The sequence below is a fragment of the Mya arenaria genome, chromosome 3 (assembly GCF_026914265.1).
Source record: "Mya arenaria isolate MELC-2E11 chromosome 3, ASM2691426v1".
NCBI lineage: Eukaryota > Metazoa > Mollusca > Bivalvia > Myida > Myidae > Mya > Mya arenaria.
Genome location: NC_069124.1, coordinates 49,305,145 through 49,329,949, shown reverse-complemented (window position 1 = coordinate 49,329,949; position 24,805 = coordinate 49,305,145).

Sequence of the window (24,805 nt, the reverse complement as noted above, 5' to 3'; positions counted from 1 at the left end):
TGTTCTATTGCCGACTCATCCATTGCATTTTTCTTTTTCTTTCTCTCTCAGAATCCATCAAGTTGTGAGGCTTTATAGGCAAAACCCCAACTGAAACCAAATTCTGTTCTTTCATGAGTGTTAATTTTTGCAATACTTGCAATGTGTCTTCTACGTTCCAGATGGTACCTTGACCGCTTTATTTACGTGTCTTGCATTTCCTTCTGATACTGCTTTACAAAGTCAATGTGCCTCTTTTTCACAGCTGGTGTAGAAAAACCTTCTTGTTCTAGAGCTTTTCTTTTTCTAGGCGACGCACTTTCGGTCAATTATGACATCACTTGTGCAATTTTTTTCGGTTCCCATGGTAGGGTCTGTTTTGCTCTGTAAACCGCTTTTCATTTACCGTCATCTGTTTTGTAGCCGTCAATTTCTTGTCTACTTGATTCCTTGTTTGAATGCTTTTCTTTGTTAGTTTTGGTCCTTTGTTTTTTCTCATCACATTTCGCTCTTCTTTTTTCGTTTAATCGCCTTTTTTTCTGAGCTGTCATATTAACTCGTTGTTGCTGTTTCCTAAGTCGCCATTTCTCTTGCTGAGTTTTCTTTTGTACCCTTGTTTTCACAGAATTCTTAGGTATAGAGGTTGTTGCTATATTCTCAAGATCTACTTTGAGCTTTTGTTGCTCTCTCCATTGCTGGACTCGCAACCGGGTTTTTCCCTTTGGTCAGCCTTTTGAGCATCATTTAATGATGCTCTATACTGCCTGCCTCTAGCTGCTTCATTTTCTTTGTAAGCCTTGTACAAGGCAGGACTTTCTTTAGGTCTTTTCCTGTACACTTTCATTTGCTCTTTTGGAGAAAGAGGATGATTTTCTGTCTCATTAGTTTTCTCTGTATTACTCTTTTGACGTACGTGATCTCTTAACTTTAGTCGGAGGAACGACATACTGGTATTGACAACGTTCAAATACCTGAAACAATCGGAGATTAATCTTTATTATAAACTTCATTATATTTTTATATAACGTATTTATCATTACAATTTGAACAATTGTGGTAGAGGACCACCCACTGTACAAATTCACAAGTTTTTTAATTAAGTTGTCATGATTGTAACAAGCGTTACTATACAAGATAACATTTTGATACAAACACTTCAAATGTGGCATGTTTTGCTGAAGACTTAAAGGAGAAACATTGTTTCACATTAGCATGCACTAACACTTAAAAATATTTATCTGTTTGCATGCTCGTTTCATTTTTGCGGAGTTTGGTGTCCCATTGTAACATCAGTGTGCTAGGTTCGATATCCAAGGGTAACACACATAATTTCAAGTATGTGTTAACAAAAAGCAAAGTATACCATACTTAAGTGGCGTTTATATAGCCATCAGGCCTAATGGCACATTGGAATACTTTGAGTCAGTCTTTATCCAATGTTGGTACATGTTTTTGCATATTTCTGTGTCCACAACGTTTTAAGAGGTTGTAAAGCCAACAATATAAAGCACATCAAGCATGACACAAATCTGTGGTTATGTACATTGGTAACGCTCCTTACATGTTGGCCAATGTTTGTGTCCTATGTAACAACTGTTATATTAACTTGGTTTCCAATTGTAACACCCGTTTGCAGTTTTCTGTGTCCATATGTAACACGCGTTACAGAATAGGTTAATTTTCAAATATGCTTTAATAAAGTGTATAATGTGCAGAGCTGTTTGCACAATATTTTAAGTGGTTGTAAAGCCAACAATTATAAAGGACATCAAGCATCACACAAATCAATGGTTATGTCTTGGTAACGCTCGTTACATTTTGGTCAATTATTGTGTCCCATGTAACATCCGTACATAAATGACCATGAATTGATATTTGTATCATACAATTCATTTGTCTCTCCATTAATATAGGGAAAAAATCAGTTCAATAGTTTCATAAACTTGTAACACAGTCATTTACATGGCTAAATAATTTGGTTTGCAAAATTACTGAACGAGTGTTACATCATACACGTGGATGCAATACGATCGTTTCCTAATGTAACGTTCGAGAAAAAAAATGGTGTATAGAATATTTGAGTTAAAATTCGGTTGTTAAAATTTGCAAGATCAAGGAAAATACATCAGAAATCGTGATACATATGTATACAATATGTGTCGTTACGTCGCGTGGCGTTGATGAGCCATTAAGTGTGAGCTAGAGCTAGTCATGTACATGTTTTGTTTATCAAAGCGCACGCGCTATAGGAGCTTCGAAAGCTTCAACTCGGCAAACTGTTCGTTACTCATTGTTATAATATGTAGAGCAAATCCTGAATTTTTCGACCGTGATGTACTGAATAACGTTAAGGCTATACTTCTGATATCTAAATAACTTTACGAAAATTTATTTCTGCTTCTCGGGTAATGCAACGCATTCACTATCATTCAGAAGGATCAACCATTTAAGTTGGAACATCATGATTGTATAATGGTGATATTTAGATCATAGATGAAGTACATGACTTATGTTTGTGATTTACATTTAAATAAGATTGCATGTAAATGACACGTTGTAACTCCATTAATGCTAATGACAAACATATGATTCTCATACTTATACATTTTTATTTGTAGAAAACGACTGTCTCACTGTGTTTGTGCCTGGGATATCCAATCAAAACAGCATAACAATCTGTTTGTGCTATAGTACGATTAAATTGACAGGCACCGAAAAACCTGAAAACATTCATCATGTCCAATCTATATATAAGTAAATTGCTCCGCAGTGATGTTTCTGTGATGGATGATGGCAGGTTTCTTCCATAGAGTGTTTTCGCAATACGCCGTTAAGTCAACGGACTCGCTTTGATGTACGTGATAACGAATACATAACGTTAAAGATCAATGTGCACAACAAGCAATTTATATACAAACTCTATATGAAAGGATACATTCGCAGAAACCTTGATCTGAATTATTACTGCATTCTTTACTATCGCCAATTATAATACACTTGATAAAAACATTTAAAGGAGAGGCTATTTATTATATATAACATAAAAATAAATACATATACAATGAAATTATCTGGACATTTAACATATATCCAGCTTGAATTGCATTTGAACTACGATACTATGTAAGAAAATGTTGTTTTAAGCTCAAACAACTTTTATGTCAAAATTATTTCAATGTTCCTATGTTGACCTGTAAACTACTTATAGGATGCACTTCTGTGTTTGATTAATACCTACTTAAAACGTTGTCATTATTAAACATCAAACGAATTCACATGACTCCAGTTTGTCAATTTTGATAAATCTGTTGTAGCATATTTAAGTTGATATTTGTATAATGCGTCTCCGAGTTTAAAAGGTGATCGAATCAGTTCCGAGTATAACGAGAATCTGGTCCCAAGAGTGCTGTAATTTCTACACTATGCGTGAGTAAATACTTCTGCCACAGGATGAGGTTTTATATGACAAAAAATAAACTTCTGCAAATGTGAAAATAATAAATAATGAAGGCTTAACACGTTGTTTCAGGTTCGTTTAATTACAGAAACACAGATCTGACGAGTACAATGAAATAGGAATTCATAACGCTTTCAACCACAGCTTTCGGTCGAATATAAGGACAGGACACACTGTGTTGATGGATACATATTTTAACATTTCGTGATTAACGTCCTTATGATATTTTATCCATATAGTTTATACGACCTATTGTGGTTAACGCCGCTTTGCAATGAACGCTGCTTTGACTACATATATAAATGAGCAAGCAAAGTGGGTTATCTGCTTAAAATAAACAGCGGTCAAGGGAAACAACATTGTTTCATAATGTAGGAAGAAGTAAACTATATCATTCATTTGTTGTCCTTAAGGCATTGGAAAGTGTTTCATGGACATTATACTACTTTTTCCACTTGTCTCGGAAAATAGAGAAAGTCCCGGATTTTGATTAATGGTCATTAATGGAACGTTTAAATATTCTATGTCTATTGTTTTTGTCAAAATAGACACAGCTTTGCAAATTGTTTTAAAGTTTATAAAAAGTACATGAAAGAGTCCAATTGTCGAAAGTTTTAAACATAAGCCCCGTTCAATGTCACAGTGTGAACACCAACGATGCATAACAGAAAATCTAACATCCGTAAACCAGAGACATGGAACAACGTTTTTATTTTAAATTACATACGGATACAATTCCAACAGATATAATATGCTATTGCATTGATGGCATCCAACTAAATAAAGTGTTCGTAAATTATGGACATTCCTATATTACATATTTACTATTTGTGCAGAAAATATCGCATTAACAATTGACAAGATATGTTCTTTCAATACCTCGCGATTTTGCTACTGTGGGAATAAGGTGCATGATTTCTAATCAACACTAACATGGTTTGTTGGAAATTGGTATTACATGGAAGAGATTCGTGGTTCTGATTGAATCACTTCGGGATATTAATGTTTACATTTTAACTTGAAATGGTTGCGTCTGGCTGTCCAATCTTAAACATTCGATTTAAATTCTGCTGACTGATTTTGTCTAAGAAAAATCAAGCATGCACTTTCCGATATGAATTGTTTAGTACTTTATCTTATGGATAAAAAATGTTGCATAGAACACGCACAGCCATGCTTTACTCATTCAGCCTGTTCTTGCAACGCGATCAACGCTTTGATTGTATTCAACATGATAAAAGTTACGTATGACATAATGACAACTAAGCTCTGTTTTGATTCATAATTATAGTGAAATATTTTAAACATCAAATGAAGTCACATGAGCCAGTGTGTCTTTGATGATTAGTCGGGTTTTAACATATTTGTTTAGACATTTGCATTTACCTCAATGTGTCTTAAAATCTTTAACAAGAAGTTTTACCCATGAATGCAATTACGAATACGCTTTTGGCGATAGCACATTTATTAACGGATGAGATATGCAACCTTATGCAGCCTGCTGCAACAAGAGAGGACAATTCTTTTTTGCAAATTTACACAGAATGAAACATGAAGTCTTCACACATGGTTCAGGTTGGTAATTTTAAAAACACTCCCGAGTACAATTTATTTTGGAACATTTAGCGTATTAGCTAACTCTTCATCTCATAAAAATGACGATAGCCAAGTTATAAGAATAATCTATTGTTCTAGTCACAGTACAATAAATACTGTCATTTATCAATTATTGTTTACTGGCGTTGCTTATGTTGCATTTAAAGGGAACCGCCGTTTAGCAATTGTCCTAGTATGGCTGTTGCATACAAATTAAAAACAGTAGGTCATCTAATAGCCGTATAAGTACATTAGCTATATAAGTACATTAGCTATATAAGTACATTAGCTGTATAAGTACATTAGCTCTATAAGTACATTAGCTATATAAGTACATTAGCTCTATAAGTACATTAGCTATATAAGTACATTAGCTGTATAAGTACATTAGCTGTATAAGTACATTAGCTGTGTAAGTACATTAGCTATATAAGTACATTAGCTATATAAGTACATAAGCTATATAAGTACATTAGCTATATAAGTACATTAACTATATAAGTAAATTAACTATATAAGTACATTAGCTATATAAGTACATTAGCTATATAAGTACATTAGCTATATAAGTCAGTATTATGACTCGATCCAATATTGGTCTAATTACTAAAGTATGTTCCTTTATATATAATCTGTAGATGACTGAAAATGAGTGGGGATATTTGATTCAGTATTTGTTTAGGTTTTACCAACTCGTTTGATGTTAGCGATATGTTAAGCGAGACAGTAGTGGCGTCTAAATGTAGTTCAAGCAATATAATTATCCAACAATGCGGTATTTTTTCAAATAACGAATGATGGTTATTTATTGATCAGATATACTATTGTATGAACACAAAACAGCATTAAAATCTGTCTTTCTTCTGTTTAGTAACACCATGCATGGTTTTTATTTCAATCGATATTACTAAGATTTCAAAACGATATTTCAAACAGTCTTAATATAACGGAAATATCATCTCTTGGTCTACCGGTGATTTATTTCAATTAGAAGACGATATCTTGGAAAGAAATATTAACTTTATGTTTTAAAATGTCCCTCTTTCGATCAATTTCGACCAATGGTCCTAACGTGTACCCATGACCTATGATGTACAGATAATTGCTCGTGCAGGTGACAAATTGTCTAGAATGCCAAAAATCGAGATAGTCTTATGCATGACCACGCGACAACCCGGACCAGCCCGGACAAGACAAAAAGTTTGACATAATACCATTCAATTGTAGCCTTAACCATTGGCCTGCAGCAGGACAAATCGTATAATCATGGTGACCATGGTGACCATGTGTGTTTAGTTATGTTTAAGTTCACCAATACATTACGGAGGTACAGCATAGACGTGCCAAGATGATGCAAGGCAGTTTGATTAACGGACTTTACGTGTCATCTTGGCCGAGTTCATACTTGGATCTTGAACGCAACAAACTGTCTTATCATGGAGAACATTTGTGCCAGCCTGTTTTAAAATTGAATGACACATTTACAGCCCGAAATCGAAGCACAATGCATAGTAACCGTAAAGATGACCAATAATGAACAGACCTGGGTCTTGCTCGCGATACACCAATACTTTATGGGAAATTCCCTCCTAAAAATAGAATATAGTTTATCGTCTATAGAATAAAAATGAAGTCCTTTAAAAGTCTCAAAATTCTTCTAAATAAAAGTATTACACAAAGAATACCACATCAAAAATAGTGAGGTAGCTGAGTCCTGTAACAAGGGACTTAAACGTGACAAATCGGGCACTGGGTCTTGTACGTAAAACAACATTATGGGGAAAATGTATGCCAAGTTATGTTTAAATCCGTCTACACATGACACATGTACAGCTTGAGTACGAACCCAGAATGACTGAAATTAGTTCCCAAGACACACGCCTACACGCCAGGTTCTGCATTATTCAATTATATGTTATCAATAAATGCAGTAATGAACTATTTGTGACAACCATTGTGTTTTCACCTGTCTGGATGTGTCCTTTGTATCAACACAAAAACAAAATATTATTTTTACTTGGTACAGAAGGTATCGAAATTAAAGATAAGTTAGAAACATAAATGGAAAGGCAATAAATACAAATGAATTCTAAATCAGTAATACTTAATAATAAAAGTAAAGCTGTACATACTGTAAATTGCAAAATCAATATAAATGCGACCGCATGTATATTTTTAACAACCAAGCGAGGACGTTTTATCGAAGAAATTGCAATAAATGTTTATATCAGAATATATAGATTACTTGAATCTAGTCAAAACAACTTTTCATCATTGAAGGTTAAAATACTTTTATTCAAAAAGGTAATCAGATATAAACAGTTAATATGGACATTGAAAAGTATAGCCATTAACGATGTAGTAATATATCAGTCTTTTGGTGATTTCTTAACACATTTAAATTTGATCTTTTGTTGACAACGAAAAACACAAGTTTTCATGTTTCCTAGCAGTTTTCTAGTTTTCAGAATCGACAGTAGGGCGTGATGATGTTTTAAAACTTTCAGTAAATATTGTGTATACATACACAGTCAACCGGCTTATATGATTGCATGAATGGCATCCAACAAGCTCAAGTGTTGGAAAATTCAAATAATTCAACAGATATCACCAAAAGAATACAGTAATATTTTCTTGCAGAGACAACACAACACGATTTTATCAGTGTGCTTCAGATAAAACTGTAATGTGGAGTTTAATAAAATACATATCATATAAACAATAATACCATGTTTAAAAAGAATGTTTATGTTAGAAAGCATCACGAGAAATGCATCAGTCCATAAAATATCTTCAAATGCAACCCTTTGTTGGCGAAGCGTAAACACACGGAAATTACAACATAAATCCCATTGTACAAGTGCTTATTTTCTCCCTGCTGAAGGGTTAATATTTTAACGATAAGCTTATATAAAATAAGGTTTATAATGTGAAATATATACATGTATTTTCTTTTTTTTTCTAAATCTTACCTAATGCAAACGGAATAAGAGTTTGTTTTTGATGCAAATATATAATTTGTAATAGTTTTTATTACATGCAAATCCAAAGTAATATAGTTCTTTGTTTTGTTATCCAAATGACCCAAGACTATGTGTGTCATTTAAATACTAAAAGGACCTTTTCTTAGCTATAAATGATTAATAGTTTAGAACCTTGTTTACTATGATCACCGTGTCGATATCACCAGCTATGTGTTCTTATAACTAGTATTCTCGTATATATTTCTTTCATAGACATGCTTATGTCATGTTCTGCAATTTACATGTTCCCGAGACGGTCATTTCAAGGAATATCCGTTGATTAATCATGTTAATGAAAATGCCTCAAGGTTTTTGTGGACAGTACTTTTAAGCACTTGCAATACATAAACAGATGCTGTAGGAAACCATATCTCATTTTCATTGTCACGGCTCGTTTAAATCACCTCTGAATATATATATTTTACTCCTTAACATCTTGAAAACATTTAATTGAGTGTTTATCCATACTAAGGGGTTATTTATCAGGCACGTTTATATGTTATTTCGTAGGATTATAATCAGATATGGGGTTCTTTTTAATATAATTGCCAACGTAAGTTAATAAAAGTCAGGCGTCCACATTATGAGTGTATATGAGGCTCGGTAGTGATTTCAGAGAGCAATCAACATGATATCGCTGAGTATATTGTCTATCTAATTACTCGAATTAATTAATACAATGAAAGTGAATAATACGATTTCATGAAAAACTGTATATGGTCATCCAAACATTTGTAGCATTTTAAAATAATTCCAGTGCTAAGAATGTCTTTTTGTGTTTTATGCCGCCGAGGGGAGAATCCGATTCTGAGATAATTGTCATTACGTTTAACCTGATTTTTTTCATTTAAAACCTCGTTACCTTGACTAATAATACGATCGTTCAAAATAACTAGACACGTCTGACAACGTATCAAATAATAATACACTTGGCAGGGAACTTAAAGAGCATGCGCTAGTAATTTCATGTATTTTTCAAGGGATATGCAGATATGAATCTATAATTACATAATACCGATCCCCAAGGAAGCATGAATTATACGCAAAGTTCTAAATCGTGACCATATTAACAACGATATCAAATAATATAGCAAGTCTGGTTATACCTCAAACAAACTCCGTTTAAGAAAAGTGTAAACGATTGCATTGTTAATTAGAGCTGGCTTGATTCATATTGTAGCATATATAGTATATGACAGACAGACGCTTGTTGTCCGTGATGGTTATTTGTAACGTAAGGATTGGGATTGCGTCTTAAAAGAAAAAAAAATGAAACCGACAAAAACACAGGAAGGACCACCATTAATGGTGTTTAGACGTTTGCAAATATGTTATTTTTGTAATCCCCCAGCCTCTCCAAAGGGCCATCGTAATTTGTTGCTATAAACGTACATATCAAGATTTGAAATTGAGGAAATGAACAACCTGTATTCACTTATCTCAACATACATAAAACACAGCAAAAACAAAGTATGGTAAGGTCCTCTTTTTCAGCGGCATTTTACGTTTCAATTCATAGATGTTTTGTTGCAACAAAGCGAAATAGCCAAACATTAATTAAAATGACACATATGAGTGGCATAGTCTTGACAAAAAGTAGCACCAAAAAAAGGATACTGCTCACTAAGCTGTAACTGAGTTTAAACATGCTTATTTTACTACGATTGTGAAACAAGTTATTACAACATTATATTAATCACTCTCGTTGGCATGTTTTTATGCGAGAGTGTGGTCTTGTGTAATGGCTGTGTAAACAGCTAACTACAACGCCTCTAATGACGCACACAAATTAATTAAAATCTAAAATATGCCAACTTCCCGAGGAACCAGGATATTTAACCTCAAAATAAAGCAATGAAGAGCCTACTCAAATAATAACAAAATGACATATTATATAAAGGTATATGTATTATTCGAAACTAGAATAATCTTATATAGACACATTATGTAAAAAAATATATTTTTATCGAATAATCACTACTTGCAGCATAATAAACAATCGACAACATCTCACTTTGCCAAATCAATCCTATCTTAGAAAACAATATATAAGTGTTATATAATTAAAAAGAAAGCCAGATCTACTTAACCAATATGCGTTTTTGTACGTAATACGATAATATAGCGATTAAAATCAATTTTGACCACAAATCGATTTATGAACAACCGCCCTCCTAACAATAACGCTATATCAAAAGCGACATTCAGTGAAGCGTACGTGTGATTTCTTGGTACAATCTTGACTTTTGCGGTATACACAAGTTTTACAAAAGTCATTAAAGGGAGAGGCTTTAAATAAGATATATAATTTAAGGTACCAATCATTTTTATCTGCTTCTTAAGTGATCAAATTGACATGTGTAGTTCCTAATGCAAAAAAATAGTTTCCTTTTTCATAAATCAATATCATTCTTACACAGTCAGCTACAAAATCGTATGTAGCACTCAGTATGAACCTTGTGGCTGTTTAAATTAACAGTTAATCATTATAATATTATATTAGAAATACATATCTATATATCACCCAGATAATACCTTATTACCTTTACATATTATACTTTAATATTGACAACATTCCTGAATTGTCCTACAAATGCTTACGGTATTTATGTTAAACATATAATTGATATATCATCATATTTAATGTTATTATTGTGAAATGCCATTTTTTGTTTCTATACACATTGTTGTGACGATGAGCTTTTTAAGTGTGAGTCGAATAGAAACTCTGTTCTGTTCTGTTTAATGCAACAAATATATTACACTTCAAATTGCATTTGTACTATAATAGTTTATGCATAAATGGTGTTTGTACCTCTGTTTACATTGCACAAGTTCCTTGTGACCTATTGGCTACTTAATAATAAGAAAGCTTTGCTGTTTGGGTTCAAAGTGATATATTAACATGATTGCAACTATGTAAAAAAAGCATCAAACGAGTTCACTTGGTTCCAGTGTGTCGATTTTGAATAGTAGGATGTATTATACTTGAATTGATATATTAATTTGCGTATCAAGGTCTTAAATCTCGACGAAAAAGCTCCAAATCTGGCGGTAATGTGGTCTCAAGTGAGTAATTATAAACAATAGCTGTCACAGTATGTGACGAATGCCCCCGAATGTGAAATTGACCTATGAACAAGGTCAGTACATGAAAAGTTAATCTTGCCTTTACGTGTCAAATACATATTGCAAGTTATTTTAAATTGCCTCTGAACATAAAAAAATACCACCCATACTTGACAACCTACACTGTTATGTCCTTATATTCAAAATTGCCTTGTGAATAAACACTTAATGTATCTTTCACCTTAGAAGTAGGGACATGGGTCTGGCACTCGACACGTCGTCTTGGTATGGGGAACACATGTAGCAAGTGAATTTAAAATCTGTCCATGCAAGAGAAAGTTACAGCCCGGACACGACAACCTATACTCTATGTCCTTTTATGCAACACTCCATTGTGAATAAACACGAAGTGTGACCTTGACCTTTGAGGTAGGGACACGGGTCTTGCACGCGACACGTCGTCTTGGTATGTGGAACACATGTGCCAAGTTATTTTAAAATCTGTCCATACAAGAGAAAGTTACAGCCCGGACATGACAACCTATACTCTATGTCCTTATATGCAGCACTCCATTGTGAATAACACTAAGTGTGACCTTGACCTTTGAGGTAGGGACACGGGTCTTGCCCGCGACACGTCGTCTTGGTATGTGGAACACATGTAGCAAGTTATTTTAAACTTTGTCCATACAAGGGAAAGTTACAGAGACGAACGGACGGACGGACGGACAGACGGACGGTGCGATTTTAATATGCCCACCTTCGGGGGCATAAAAAACATGTGCGCGAAAGTCAATAAATAATGTATTAGAACTCAACTTTATTCAACGGATTATCGTTATATACGTCAAAAATGAATAATTGCAAGTACAACAAATATTTTATAATGTACTGTATGACAGGCTGTTTCAATTTTGTTTTTACAGGCAAAATGACCTGACAAAATGTTTAAATATTCTTAAACGCGTATAGATTCTTTCGCAAAGGCAGCGAAATCATGAGGAGAAACTACGTTTCATACTACGTTACATTACGTAAAGCAGTTGGTTATTCGTTGACAGCATTTTTCTGGCTTTTTTTCTATTCGAAATATACGACATGGGTCACTCTTTTCAATGGAATGATCGTACCTCATACTTGTTGAGTATACATTTACAACGTCCTTACTTTCGTTTGCTATCACTATTAAACGGTACTTGCTTACTATGCCTATTTATACACCATCGCTACAATCGAATGAACGTCGTTTGTCATTTTTATACAAATGTCAGTAAGTGATATACATAGGTTATCCACCCTATAAGCCATGAGATTATTGTACCATTGTCTGTTAACATTTACCAGATCTTTCAGTCATTTACTACAATTAAATTGAAAATCTGTCAAGCCAAATAGCCGAATTTGAAGTTACATCCACCTATGATCACTTTACCACACGTGTATTAGGTATACATATTTATGATATCGACATTTACAAGCCTGTGCATGGTTGTATGATATAATTGAGGCATTTGTCATATACTTCAGCAGGTAGAATAGTGTTATTGTTAACATAAGTAACCACAAATCTTTCAGATTCCATAACATCAGGTTAAATCCATCAACGGTACAGGATTGTAAGAACACCAGAGAACCAAGATGCATATCAAAATGCATATCCTAATTGCCTTATCAATTAACAAACTTAACTTCAGGGAATGAGGATTACTTTTGAAGTTATCGAATTCCATTGCCTGGCATTTACATTAAAAGAAAATGCACGCATTATTCACCCAAAGGGTTCACCAGTAAGTGGTGTGTTTGGCACGGAGATGGAGTGAAGAGGTCACTAGATCCTCTTGAAACATTCATACAGTATTGAATATTCAAAATTAAGACGCTTACTTGGAATAAATAAGATAAAAAAAGATTGAAAGCGCTGAAAGCATTGAAAAGCTGTAGTCGTAACACGCGTGATCTTATATATTTACAGTTCTGTTCACAGGAAATACAAATCGAATCATTTCTTGACGGATACTAAACTTTAACCGATAAATGCCTGTTATAACCTAAGGATAGTAAATTCACGAATTTGATACAATTAGTTAATTTCATAAAAGTAATTTATAAACACCTATGTAGCAGGATATATGAACATTACTTTCATCTCGCAAATGTATTACTAGTGTAAATCTAATTCAAAGAAACCCCATATTGGCTCAGGACATTTTGACTATTTGTTGTAGGTACAGTATGGTGAGGTCTCTAGTCAACATAATTCCGCTGTTTGCGTAAGTATCTATACTTATCTACCATCGGTTCCTAATTCGCAATGTTATAAACGGTTTTAAATAAGGTACCACTATTTAAAACTGCATATCACAATCATGCCGATTTAAATCGTACACGGTATCCATGAGTTTCACAGAAGCTCGGTTTTTATTCTTTTTATGCCTTTGTCCCATACTATGTTTTTGGTACATACCATCATTCCGTGACTTCATTACAGTTTGTGAATTCAATAAGTAACAAACTTGCATTTGACGAATCGAGAAATGAGCCACTGGTTGCATACTACCTCTTAAACGCTTTATTACAAGCTACCTGATAACAAACATTATAGACAACAGTAGTTTTAAGTATATTAAATTTACCTGTAACACATTATCGGAAGCATTATGATGTTGACAATTTTTGCTGCATCGTTTACAAATTCCGATATAGCAATAATTCATGTTTATTGTGCTGTATAACTTGGTGCTCTAGCAATAACGATTTTATTTTCTATTTATTAGAGGTCATTAGATCAAATATTTTTGATGATCCAAACTGTGTTATTGTTTTTTGCTATTTGTTTTTTTGATAACTTTAGCTCAATTTTCATTGCTCAGGTGACGTCGCCGGTGCCTGCGACTGCATCGGCGTTGATCAAATTTGCCTGGGCTAAAACTAATAATTATACCGTTTAATATCATAACATAAACCATTTTATCAAAACTGGGTATACATTTAACACATGTTATGCAAGACAGATTTCTATCACTTATATTTAATGAGTTATGCTTGACTGAGCAAAAGTAGAACAGACGAGTGCTTGTAAGAGTTTTTTTCCTCATGTTAAGATGTATATTTAATTCACGGGCCTTTAAGTTGACTTGTGGTTGATTCATTCATTTTGCCGCATTTTGATGCATGCATTACTCGCTTATTGTATTCCTGTGGTTTCGGTTTATCGCGCAGCTATAGTTTTTGAGAGGAAGCTATTTGTTCATATTTAGGTTAGCATGAGCTAGTTTATTGATATCTGTTTTTCCACTGCATGCGTATTGTCATGATTGTATATAAACCAAACTGATTTAAAGTACAGTTAAATTTGAGTTCACTTAATGTTTCCTTTATATTTTAAGAACAAATAAAAACAAATAACATTTGTTTTGAACACCGAATAGCTACAATTTGTGAACAATAAAACTTCAAATAATCACCACAAACAAACTGTTTGTTTGATATGTTTTTAGATGCGTACCTGTAACACTTAAAGGCGCAATCAGGTACACAGGAGTACAAATTTGATTACGTTTAACGTAAACCTTTAATATTCAGGTGGAACCACAATTAACCCAACGCCCTAACGAACAGGAGTATGCCAATTGTTTAAGGGCGTTGTTAGAAAAAATATATAGTATGTCTTACTTGAATAGCAATATAGCCCTCATATTGGTAAGTAACGGAATGTAATGAGACATTTTGCACAAACAGGTACAGTGACTTCTTGGCACATGTAAGGATCCATTCCAAAAGCAAGTGATGGTGATAATTGTGACTATTGTGTAATCATATTTAGTTGCTACTAAAAGCTACAAAACACGACTTCCATAGGGTCTAAAAATACTCATAACTGTCAGGTACTAATCTTTTAATTGTTGAGGTTGTCATTTATTAGATGCGCCCTTCTTATTTTTTATCTTAAATTGTTAATTCAGGTAATTTAGTATGCATATGTACAGTAAAATTGGTCAAAACCTCCACAGCATCGACAAATTCAGCTTAAAAATGCATTTACGCGTGCAAGAATGGCATATATATGATTTGGGAAGTCGTGTAAAAGATAGTTAGGTGTTAAACAATTTCTTTAATGTCTACAAACTGTCACACTGGCAGCCGCAATATTGTTATTTCTTCTCGGTGTTATTACTATCTGCATAATTCGTTATGAAACAAGAATTCAATTATATAATTAAACTCCTTTTTATTCACGTAGTTTGAAAGGAAATCAGATTGAATAATTGGGGTATGAATTGGGGTATGACTGTGAATTGATAGAAGAATTTCGTACCATGCATAGGAGATATGTAAACCAATATCCATAATGGCAAACCCGTTTCCTTTGCAATACATTTTACAGAGAAAACGTATAAATCTTAAAAGATCATGAAGAAAATAGTTCATGAATACTTTTACACATTTTTATTTAATCATGATGTGCTTCGATCTAGCTGCTTAGTGAATAATCTAGGCAATCTAGAAAATATATGAGGGACTGAATAAAGCTCTGATTTTACATGTGATGTCTATATACGTTATGGATAACCTTATTGCTTCTGGGATAGTACAAAGTAAAGACTATTCTTCAGAAGCAACATTACCTTTCATATTATATTTGTACATGTGCAATTTATATGCAAAATGTTGTTCGAAGATGGAAACAGTTTTTATTCAATCATTCATTTATCAATTTGCTTTTATAACAAGTTAACTAATACACACTAGGAAGTGCTTCTGCAATTACGGATTAATTTTTATCATCACATAACTTCAAACGAATTCACTTGTCTCTCGTGTAATCGGTAGAAACATATTTAAGATATTTGCACTATGCTTCTCCGGATCAAAAATGTATTCGAAACAGATCCAACAACGACGGGAACTTGATCCTCGGAGCGCTTTAATTTCTAAATTTCTACTCTATGCGCGAGCAAAAAAAAGCAAAGATACTCAACTTTTTGCTACAGGTTGGCGCTTTATGAAAACGACAAAAAATCACGTTTGCAAATATGAAAATAATGAACATGAACCATGACGGCTTGACACGTTGTTTCTGGGTAGTTAAAATGATATAACAAATATATCACGAGTACAATGCAATTAGAAACATAAAAAAAATTAACCGTAGCTTCCAAACGAAGATAAGGGCGTAGGCCACAATCATTAGACTTCGTAGTTTGCGTCCTTATTTGAATAAGATGCTTGGCTGTTGTTTAATACATTTGCAAATGTGAATGTTACGTGGATTATTTGTCTCAAATATATATCGTTCAGTGGGTTAAACATTATCACATAGAGTCGAAGACAGGAACCTTAACTTTTAGTTAATGGCATTGGTTAAATGCAGAGTGTTTCATGGACATGGTTCTACTTGTTTTCCACTTGCTGGAATTTAATGATTCTGGCATTTTGGAGCGATTCTTCGAATTATTTTAAAATGCTTCTGTCAAATATTTATATCGAACATCGCTAAAATGTATTAATATGTTCGAGGAGAAACATTGCTTTATTATGCACCTTCGCTAATTGTATCCTACAAGAATAATTTTCTTAAATAAGTACACAGTCAAGTATATGTGATTGCATTCGGAGTTCGCAAGTTCTAATAATATCACCACACAATACAGTCATGTTTTCTAGCAGTAACAGCATTTTTGATTACTTTTAAAATCTGTGAATGTTTTAAACAACCAACAATTCATTTGATTTATTGCGTACAATAGTCAGACTATATTAGCCGCTTATTATATAAATATTTATCATACCTTGCTTTCGGTGTAATATAACAATCACATAGTTTTCTGTATTACACATGAATGATAAAACAATATAACTCATGTCTACACTGTTCAACTGGAAAACAGTAATTGCTTAAATAGTTATATTCACACAAAGCATACATTCATGTCTTGTTTGTTTATATTTCGTTTTTATATAAAGATATATCTTAGATATTTGGAATTATATAACTTGTCACAAATTTACTCATTGCTTCTTCGAATAAGTTTATACAGTTTAATATTGATATGAATGTTAAACAATAAAGTAATAAGAAAAAAAGTATTATTTCTGAGATGTTTTAAAATCGGTCAAGGAGATTCTGAGGCGAAGTTTTCCATATAAACTTATGTTGTTGATTGAATAATAATATTTTTTTATTACAACATTTATTATCAAATTGTTTTTATAACCACTTTACAAATACGCACTAGGAAGTTCTTCCGTAATTACTTTTATAATTATGTCAGTATTGAACGTTAAACGAATTCACTTGTCTCTTGTGTAATCGGTTGAAGCATATTTAAGTTGATATTTGCATTATGCTTCTCCGGATCTAGAATATATTCGAAACATTTCTAACTATGATGGAAATTTGCTCCCTGGAGCGCTGGAATTTCTAAATGTTTTACTCTTGCGCGAGTAAAAAAAGAATGAACAATCAACTTTCTGCAACAGGTTGACGTTTTATACGACAAAAAATGTTTGTAAATTCGCACAAGCATGTGATAAGATTATTAATCAACATGGGTTGAAGTAATCTGAAACTGGAAAAACTGAGGATCATTTTTTTGTAAAATTGTGTTTAAATTGGGCCAGCGTTTTCTTAGAGAAAGATTTTAAAATATTTTCTTTTCGTTTGCCATGGCAACTAGAGTTCTGCATGGAACCACTTTTATTTAACGAATCTGAAAGGGGATCACCTAAGGAATATCCATGTAAAATTGGGTTCAAGTAGTTTAGGAGAAATAGTGTATAAAGGAAAACGTTGACGACGGACGACGACGGACACCGGACAATCACTGTACACAATAGCTCAAGCTGAGCACTTTAGCAGGTGAGCATACAAAAGCTAACAATGATTATTGCATGTTTTTACATTTTAATGCCAAGTGAAATTTCTTTGTCAGCCAATTGACGCAACAATTGCTGTGTGTGCCCAATATTATAATACATATTTGGACCATTACTAAACTCCAATGACTGGTTTTAAATTTTCCTTCTAATTTACTACATTCGAAATCGCAAGAACTCTATGGAAATGGAGCAATTCGATTTTTAGATCAGAAAGCATTGCTGTAATTGACATAACAATGGAGCTTTTTTACTATAGTTCGTGCTATGCCGGTCAGATGCTCTCAAGACGGTCGTTAGAAGAACGATTGTCACATCTTAAAATTCAAATAGAAATACGAAAACCAAATGATTAACATTTTCTAAATAGTAACGTGACAGAATCAAATGTATCGTTTGATGAAACATGCTGTAAGAAACATTACATTACGACTTTAATGCTCTTTTAATTCCCTTCAATCGTGATACGATAGAGATATTATGCGTGTATTGTGAACATTATCTTGGTTTGTTGGGTTTCGGCATTATTGAATACAAACATGATTGAGTCACTTCTGGATATTCATGTTTACCTTTCAACTTCAAATCTTGAATTTTGAATATTTGGTTTAATCATGCACTTACCTTTATCATTAAGTATGATTTCAACTATATTGTTCATCCTCTGAATACAAATGCAAAAGGTGTGAATAAAGATTTAAACGTCTACATGAGTTTTCAATATGATTTACTACACACGGCTTGATAAACTATAATTATTGAAAAGGAAATCGCTTCGTATTCCTTTTAAATTAGTTGGGACGATTCCATACCTAATCATTCTTGGAAAGTATATTAGACAAAGTTGATATAAAGTCAGTAAAACCATCTCTATATAAATATGGAATAGCATAGTAAGGCGCGATAGAAACATAAACCAGTCACATCACCTACATTGGTGTTGATGCAGCACGGAATGAAACCACGACCGTATGCAGCAACTCAAGAAATAAATGATCATGTACCATTTAATATATGTTATATGTATAGAAGATAGATTAACAGTGATATTTCTGTGATTTTAAACAAGCAAAATTGCAGAGACATATATGCATTGGTTGGCTGATTTTAAAGGGCATGCACTTTCTATATGACAAAGGTTCAGTAAACAATTGCAGCCAAAAATGGCTTAGTAATCCTGTTCTGGCAGCGCCATCGGCGCTTTGATCTACGTTCAATATTCTTCCGTGTTACTAGTTCACTACCAAACACTATGAAGCATGGCTGATTTGTTCCTACTGACAAACAAATAGCGCAATTATTTAAAATATTGTTTTAACATTAAACGAATGAAAATGTCCTATTATGTCATTGATAAGTCAGATGTAGCATTTATTTTGATATTTGCATTTACCTTTTTGCATTTCATGGGTATCGACTCTGCAATAGAAGCTGCATGGCTGCTGCGAACACACATGATTTAGGTGTTATATTCCCCAGTTAAAAGCTGTCATGTTCTTAATCTTACTTCAGGTGAAATATAAAATTATAATTACCCATTGTTGTGAGACGTTAATTTTGAGTCGTCAGTATTTTTTCTCGATTCCAAACCCAATATTGGTGGAAAACATATAAAGAGTATTGTTAAAATAACCTAATTTGTTGATGATATTCAATGTTCTGAATAATCAAAATATATAGTATTTATGAACGCAGTTATATGCCGTTTGTGTTTGTTGCTGTAGTATTTGTTATATGCCTTTTTGGATGCTTCCATGTGTGTCTAAAAACAAAAAAAAAACAAAAAGCTGTTTCACAGTCTATAGAACGTATCGATACCCAGCCTAAGGTAAGGATACATTTGTAGAGGCAGCAAATGAAACTTAATGATAAGGTATTGAGTATTGATCAATACTACCTATTTTTTCATTGTTTGCTACTACTTCAACGACAAAACTGTAGTATTCAAATTAAATATGCACCTTTACATGCCGTTATATCATTTCATCATCCAAGTACACTTGTTTTCTTTTTCTAAGATGATATCAAGAAATTGACATATATTTAGGAATACTGTTTTCGAACAATAAATTTTCGTCATGAGGGCACTCTCTCTATAAAACAATACACAGCGGTTGTTAATTCTGAATATTCAACATAATCGTATCAGCAAATTATATGTTGTTGTTTTGAAAAAGTATCTTCGTTTACATAAATGTGCTTCCGACAAAACAGTTACACTTCGTTTCGATGCAATTGATTAACTATAACGTAATATAACGCTGATATTTTATCCGAAAAGGGAAAGGGATCCGGCATTGAAGCGTGCTTCTTTCAAATACTTTTAAGGAGATTCTAAAAACTCAATGAATATCGCCAGATGATGAAAATATTATCTAGCAGAAAATCTTTTTTTAAACATCGGCGTTAGAGCATAATAATTTTGTTCACACTACCAGTAAAAACAAAGTGATAACACTCTGAAAAATGTATCCCATTTATAAAATGGTTTACACATACAAAGCCAATTGGAAAATGTGTTTGAATGAGTGACATCAAACAAAACAAAGCTTTGGAAAGTAATAGGCAAATACATTTGTATAAGTAAATAAGATGTTTTCTGTAAATGTACCTCAGACAAAATATAAGTCCGAAGTTTCCAAGCAATATTGCGCACACAACATGATATGACAGGAAAGTTAAAGTCGTTCATATAGTATGTGAGAGTGATGATATGTTTGAATACTTTGTGTATATTGAAGAGCATCAAGAGTTATTCACCAGTCATCAAAATGTCTGGTATTGGAAAACAATGTCTTCAACTCTTCAACACATGGAAATCACATAATAGAACTTATTGCACCAGTAATTAATTTCTTCCGCTAAAAGGCTAATACTTAAACGATTAGCTTGGGTATAGAATGTGTAATATGTAGTGCCTTTTTATGTTAATTAACATAATGTGACAGGAAATGCAGTTTATTTGCTGATGCAAATATAAAAATTGCACTGATTATAACTTTACCATGTGGGTTGATTTTTCAAAGCAATGTACTATGAAGGCTGTTCGTTGCCAAAAGTCCAGACGTGTAATTCCCACAATGTGCTTCTTAATCGTACTAAATATCTATTACATTTGTCAATGTAGACGTGTTATTTGTTGTTTCTATTCGTCAGTTGTTCCGTATTGATTTGTCATTTGTCATTATAGTAGTCAAAATGTATATTTGTCAGATCGACCCTGTATAAACTCACTAAAACATAGATCGTATAACTTGCCTTTAACAATATGATGATGTAACTTAGAAAGCCGAATCATGCATATGTAAAACTGCAATCCTACAGTCGACACTCGCATTCGTCAAATGAACATTTGCAGTCCAACAAGTTCAGGTTTACAAAAGTCAATTGACAAGTTTAGAATTACAAGGATAGACGATTTCGCCTATACCTTATATGGTAAATGTCACCAAAAGAAACGAAGGTGAATGGGCGGAGCTAACGAATCAGATTTTCTTTCGTTTATTTCCGTCGAATCAAGCATCTCTCTCTTTATTTCACAATTAAAACTAAAATTAACTTCATCTTTTATTTTATTTTGACGATCAATGTTCCTAAATGGGTTTTAAATCACCATATTATTTAGTCAATTGCAGTTGGTTGTATCTGAGCTGGGCTCACGGACCCAGATTTATACTGCCACTGTCATTTTTTTTTTACTTATATACCGAAGCAGGCAAAAATTGTTCATTTACTTTCTTTACAAGTGGACCATGGGCGGGTCGTTCAGTGGGGGGGGGGGGGGGAGCTGTAAGGCCTGTGTCCCCCCAGTTGGCCCGCAAGTAAACTTAAAGGTTATTTTTTAGTCAATATTTCTCAGAAAAAAAGTACTTAATTACGCCATAATGCACCAATTTAGACTAAAATATTTGATATATTCTAGGGGGAGTACCCCTTAACCCCACCTCCCACATTTTAAACATATTAATGTCATGCCCACTCGAGGGATCATGTCCAAAAAATTGTGCCCTTAAGTAACACCCCTCTAACTCAAGTCCCTGTTCAAAACCTGCTCCAGCAAACCCAAGAAACTTTGATGGACATCATAATGATATCCACCTAGTTTTGTCTGATGTTATACATTTACTATCTTAATAAGCATGTATGGTGTAAACGTGTAATTTCAATACATCATTGAAACAAAATATCCATGTGGATGGAAGAACAGCCCTCCAACCCACTTGTGTCCCCCAGTTATGAATTACGGGATCTGCCACTGTGAACCATAACATAACAAGTGGGGGATTTCAAGAACATGAAAAAATAGATATCGTGAGTCTTAGATTAGAAAAACAAACGCGCGATTTTTTCCCTCCATAAGGGCTAGGTCCGCTTCACCTATATGTGAAAAAAGCCCTGACTGTTGAGTGTGGGTGGGGTATAAAAGCTAGCAGCAAGTAATAATTGTTTATTAGCAATAAATTGACTTCATCATTAAAATACTTTATTAATTACCCATAAAATAATATTCGTTACAGTATAATGTACGAATTATATGAAGTTGTAATCTTAGTGTATTTTATCCATACAGTTCAAGCTACCAGGTAAGAAACCCCTGGGGCATCATACTGAATAATTTCCACTAGATTTTTTTCTTCGTAAATTTTAAATTATCTAATATTACTTGCAATCTTAAACATTGCAAAAAGGCAAGAAAGTGTCCTCTAATGCTAATGACTTACATTTTATTGTGTTTGAGTCAAGTATCATTTTGCATACATCTCATTTCATGTCATATGTGCGTATTAATTACTATTATATAGACAAAAACATGTTGTAATATCATATATTATTTTATTCGACATGAAATAATTTATAATCCATCCTGTTTCCAAATCATAGTCCATAGTGTCATAATATAGATGATTCGTAAAGTCCATAATAAGGTTCGCAATGTCCATGGTCCAAAGTATCCATAATTGGTTTAAATAGAGCCGAGTGATAGCGGAAATTTCCGAAAGACGTAAAGAGGAGTTAAGACATGGTTAAGGCAGAGTTAAGACATGGTTAAGGCGGAGCTATCTATAAACAAAAATAAATTCATCTCGCAAACATGTTCAATTGCGAATGAAAAGATACCACCATACAATGTATTTTGTAGAACTACGAACTGAAATCTGTCTTCTACACACCGCAATGTAAAACCCGGCATGTGACTTTCACAGAATGACGTGTGTTTAACATACACAACTTTATAAACACGACTGAATCGTCTGATGAATAAATGCAACGAGAATAGAACTCCAATCGGTACAATGAAAAATGAAAATGTGCAGTGTAAAATGTAAACATACAACCGATGAGTTGGCGGTTGTAAAATGTAAATTGGTAAATCATCAATGATACAAACACACATAAAAATACACACATACACGTCTTGAGTTTTGGCAACGAATAGCCTCCATAATGTACAAGTTTGTCTAAAATTTGTTTTGTTATTCAGTTTGAATAAATGATGCTATGTGTGCCTGATTACATAATATGTTTTTATGTATTGGAACCATTTCTGTCTTTCATTGATTAGTTTACGAATTGTAATTAATATAATATTAACCTTCGCTATCGCCCATTTTATGTACAACTAAAACATTGTTCTCTTATAGATGTACTTCTTTACAAGGCAAATCAACTTTAGTAGTATTTTCTTATCCATGAAATTACAAATATGTATATCGAAGTGGCCAATATGTCCCCTAAACATATAATGTACATGCAAAACATCACAAACATGATTATGTGGCAGTATTTCCAAGAACAACCTAAAAGATATTACAAAACGTTATAATGTCATTCACACTATCTTAGTTTGTTAGATCCACGTATGAAATATCTTTTTCACCCTTCACCATAAAACATTTTCGTCGGGCTGTCGAATCTTTAACATATTGGACTAATGCTTTGCCGACATTTCTTTATCTAAGATACATTTATCATGCACGTTTCGATATAATTTTGTATGATTTTAATCAACTATATGGGTGAATTGTGGAACAGAATTGCAAAACACTTAATTTTAATAAAAGTCAAGCGTCTCCTGGAGTCTATAAACGATGCACGACATAAACCTAGACAGACTTTGGGATTACTTGCTGATCATTTTATGTTTATGCTACTTATTGTACTATACCATAGGTTTTAGTATGTTAATAGAATGAGTTAAATTTGGACACCGGAAGTACAGTTACAAGCACGGTGGCATTGAAAAAACATGTTATAGTAGAAACATTTTCATTAAAGTGATACTTTTCTTTCAAAACATAGTCGGTTCATCATATTCAAACGAATCGATTTGCAAAACAAGCATTAATCGTGCGAGACAAAGTCAGTCTGTACAACGAAAGCCAATATCTAAAAGAGTTCTGGTTCTTATTCACTGCACTTCCTGTTATTGTGCCTCACCATCATTTAGAGTTAAACTAAATTTCATCCATAATATTCAAGTTCACAAGTTATGCTACAGACAAGAAAAAAGTTACAAAAGACAATGACTCTGTAATAAGCCAAAATAGAGAAAAAACATGCTGCACTTCCTTTCATTATGTTCTATCAATGTATGAAGTTTTATTGATCATCATCCAGTTGAAAATGAAAGAATGAAGGACAAGGAAAATTGGATAAGACCGATCGCAATACCGCCGGAACGCCCTACAAACAAATCATTGGGTGACTCGGGAATCGGAGAGAAAAATTACTATCGATAATCGGTTTATGAAACCGATCAATGATCGATTATTTATCGATTTAACTTTAATAATTTAATTCTATT